This window comes from Carcharodon carcharias, chromosome 10, assembly GCF_017639515.1.
Source record: "Carcharodon carcharias isolate sCarCar2 chromosome 10, sCarCar2.pri, whole genome shotgun sequence".
NCBI lineage: Eukaryota > Metazoa > Chordata > Chondrichthyes > Lamniformes > Lamnidae > Carcharodon > Carcharodon carcharias.
In genome coordinates, this window is record NC_054476.1 from 120,594,881 (window position 1) to 120,599,285 (window position 4,405).

Below are 4,405 nucleotides of genomic sequence, written 5' to 3' on the forward strand. Positions count from 1 at the left end.
ACAGCAACATAGATCAGTTAGGTCGGATAAACCAGATTTATATTAAAATTTGCTGTCAGGTTGGTACAATTTATATTTTTGAGGATTGTGGTCTTTAAGATGACTCTGGTTTTAAAAAAATAACTGCTACAACAATGAAGTGGCGGCCCCCTGTATATTTTGGCAAGGCTAAGAGAGTGCCCACAGGTGAGCTAAAGTTCAAATGCAATTTGCATATAAGGAATGCAAATAACACAATTTTCATTCAGATTGGAGCAAGTTCATGAAGTACCCCAGGTTTGTCTATATTCAGATCAGATGGGTGATTTGTGAAAGAACGAAATCTAGACAGAAAGAGAGAAATAAGAACCCAGGTACACTTATGATATTACTGTAAACCCCAACTTTCTGTGGCAGTGTTAAGTCTGGAATGAGATTTACACCTGTGTACATTCCTTGATTATTACAGAGAGTGTACCACGGTGAAACTGGAGCTTCAAGAACTGGAGTAAAAGTAGAGCTAATGCGAATGGCGACATTGTAGTAAAAGGCTTGGCTTAAACTTCTTTGATTGCTGATTTGAAATCAACTGAGATTCAATTGAACCTATGCTCAATAATAACATAACTTGCAATATCAGTTAAACATTCCTATCCTAGCTTTGATAGTTCAGTCCCAAGGCTTGGCTTCATTACAGTCTTAGTCCAAACATGGTTAAGCGGTGAGGTGAGAGTGACTGTCCTTGACATCAAAGTAGCATTTGACCAAGTGTGGCATCAAGTAGTCCGAGCAACATTGAAATCAATCGGAATCAGGGGGAAATCTATCCACTGGCTGAAATCATACCTAGCACAAAGGAAGATGGTTGTGGTTGTTGGAGGTCAATCATCTCAGTCCCAGGACATCTGTATATGAGTTCATCAGGGTACTGTCCTAGGCCCAACCATCTTCAGCTACTTCATCAATGACCTTCCCTCCATCATAAGCTTAGCTGTGGGAATGTTCGCTGATGTTTGCACAATTGTTCAGTACCATTTGCAACTCCTCAGATACTGAAACAGTCCATGTCCATTTGCAGCAAGACCTGGATGATATTCAGACTGAGCTGAAAAGTAGCAAGTAACATTCGCATTCCAACAAGAGAGAATCCAACCATCTCTCCTTGACATTCAATAGCATTGCAATCACTGAACCCCCGCAATCAACATCCTGGGGTTTACCATTCAACAGACACTGAACTGGGCCAGCCATATAAATACTGTACTACAAGGGTAGATCAGAGGCTAGGCATCCTGAGGTGAGTAACTCATCTCCTGATTTCCCAAAACCAGTCTACCATCTACAAGGCATAAGTCAGGGTGTGATGGAATACTCTCTAACTGCTGGACGAGTACGGCTCGAACAACACTCAAGAAGCTCGACACCATCCAGGACAAAGCAGTCCGCTTGATCGACATCCATCCATCAACTTTAACTTCAATCCCTCCACCACTGATGCACTATGGAAGCAGTGTGTACCATTCACAAGATGCACTGCAGCAACTCACCAATGCACCTTTGACAGCAACTTCCAGACCCACAGCCTCTACCATCTAGAAGGACAAGGGCAGAAGACACCGCCTACAAGTTCCTCTCCAAGTCACACAACATCCTGACTTGGAACTGTATCGCCATTCCTCCATGGTCGCTGGGTCAAAATTCCCTCCCTAACAACACTGTGATTGTATCTATACCTCATGAACTGCAGTAGTTCAATAAGGCAGCTCACCATCACCTACTCAAGGGCAATTAAGGACGAGCAACAAACGTTGGCCTTGCCAATGACACCCCATCATAAGAAAGAATAAAAAATGAAAAATAAAGACTGTTTGCAAGGCATTAGAAAATCAATGCGGTAATGCAAAGGAAATACTGTTGTAAGATTTAATAAATCATTAATGATCACAGGGATTTGGGTACTTTAAGAGGCAGTGGACTAAGTTTTCTATGAAATATTATGTGACCTATTGACTCAAGAATGGTTCACATTCACCAAGTGGATTGTTTCAATTGACAATCGTTGGTTGAACATTAAATATCAGCGCAAGAATCTGGTGACTACTAACTCCCAGGATTTTAAAATTCACCCTCAAAAAGCTGCTTCTGGTCAAGAGTGACTCGGCAATAGTTTTCGTTGATCCTACAGAATAGATGATTTATTATAACTTAAGTTATAACTCAGAATGCTGTTTGGCAATTTGAAGAGGTTGATGGTCTTCCTCAAACCTAAAGCTCTCTGACTGATCTCTGCACACTGGGAAACGGGCCTGTGGTTCTATTGAAGAATATTGTCAAGAAAGTACAAGTACATGCAGGTCAAATTGATGTTCACAATCTAGTATCAGTGGTTTGAAAAAAAGGAAATGTACTGTAATCTTGCTCCTTAATATCGCCGACCAAATAATTATAATCCCAAAGTATGTGCTCACCGAAGTTATTTTTACCATTGATTTTGTGTCCATTATCTGCACTCATATCGTTCATATTGGCCAGTTTCAAATATTCAAATTATCACAGGATTTTTTTTTCATACTTGCTGGTAGATGACTCTTGGTATTCAATGGATAAACAGGAAATATAGCCCATGTCTTATCAGCAACCATTAATCAACATAGATTTTGATGTAATAGCAAACAGTTAGTTGTTGCTAGCCAGAGAATCCCCAACAAATAGCACTGATGGTAAGGAAAACAAAGTGCTTAATATGCCGTAATGGCTGACCTTGTTAAAGGCTATACCCAGCCTTCCTGTCCACTGTTTTTTTTTGCATTAAGACTAAGGTCTATTTGTGGTCAAAAGCAGTCACTATTTGTGCAATATTGTGCAAACAACGGACAACCTAACCATGACACAGAACAATCTCTGTAAACACACATACACGTGAACATCCGTCATTAAGATGTTTTTCGAATACTGATCGAGTGGATTCACCACCGCTCACATTACAGCACCACAGTAAGATTAAAGCATTTTACTGTCAAAACATTCAAAATCTTATTAAATTTTATTACAAGAAACTACTTTTAACCTATAAATATTGCTGCAAGTTAACATTTAACTGCAAAGAGTTGCTCTGTACACTTGTTGCTTCTAAAGTATCATATATTTAAGTTTCTGATAAAGCACAGAACAACTTCACTAAAATGAACAGAAATTAATTATGTTAACTTGCCAGTTTAAAAAAAATCTAAATCAGGTACAATCGAAACATTGCCTAATTCCAGTTTATGCTGGTGTGCTTAGATCCTTTCAAATAATTCACAACTATAATTCTGAATTCTTTCAGGAATAAAACTAAAAGCACTAACTTCATCCAAAACATTGTGAACTGTGTTGCCACCTTCAGCAACAGAAGTCAAGTCAATTAGAATAAGGCTAGTAAATTTCAATGCGCTGTGCCATGATGTGACTTTGCCCCAATCAGCAGCACAGCCTGGTCACTGAAATAGCCCTTACAAACCTAACTGCCTTTTCATCACTGAGCAAATTTGTTCACTTAGAAATGCTTGGATATACAAAAGATGTGGGTAGGATCCAAATCAAAAGATGGCATTCCCAGATCCATTGGGAACTGCAAACTTAAAAGTACAGACTCAGCGTCTTTTAGCAGTTTTCTACACCTTGACTTCGGGAAGCTTGATTTACTGCATATCCATGCTTGGAAAAATATTGAGCTGCACTTTCCGTTACCTCAATTAGTCATGTGTCATCTGAAAAGCCATGGGATAGGACATTAGGAAATGCATTGATAGATGGAACTTACGTCAACTAGATTCTACAGTGACTTAGAAGGAGAATCTTTTGTTGGTGCATTTTGTTTTCAATTCCGAATGACAAGGGAAAAGGAGTTTATGCTACTGCCTCTTGAACAATAAAACATTAATCAGACATTTGAGAAGTACTTTTCTGAATTCATGCATCTGGCAGGCAGCCCTGCTGCTGGGCACATATACTGCACAAGCACCATTTTTAGATCATTTGAATGAATGGGTGAAAAATCATGCATTGTGCCCTCCAGAATTTATATTTATTCCCAACAGGTGACACTTCCAACCAGGACAGTGTCAGAACATCATCCCTTGGGGGTTGGTTTTAGTTTATCAATTTATAATGTCTGAATTGAGCACAATGTGAATACAGTGGAATTTGGACTGAAAGGTGAGCAATTTCAAAAATGCATGTTCAAATTTTCATCTTGGTAGGCAATAGTAAATCCATCTGCAAACTGCTCGGTTATTGGAACACCGAGTGCTTTACCACAAGTGGCTGTCCAATGACTCTGGGGGTGAAATTGGTCTTTGTCAGTCATGCAAAACGGGTGACAACAAATAGGTAGCTGGTTTTGTACTGCAAGCAATACTTCTTTCCTTTGAAGTCAATGGAAAAC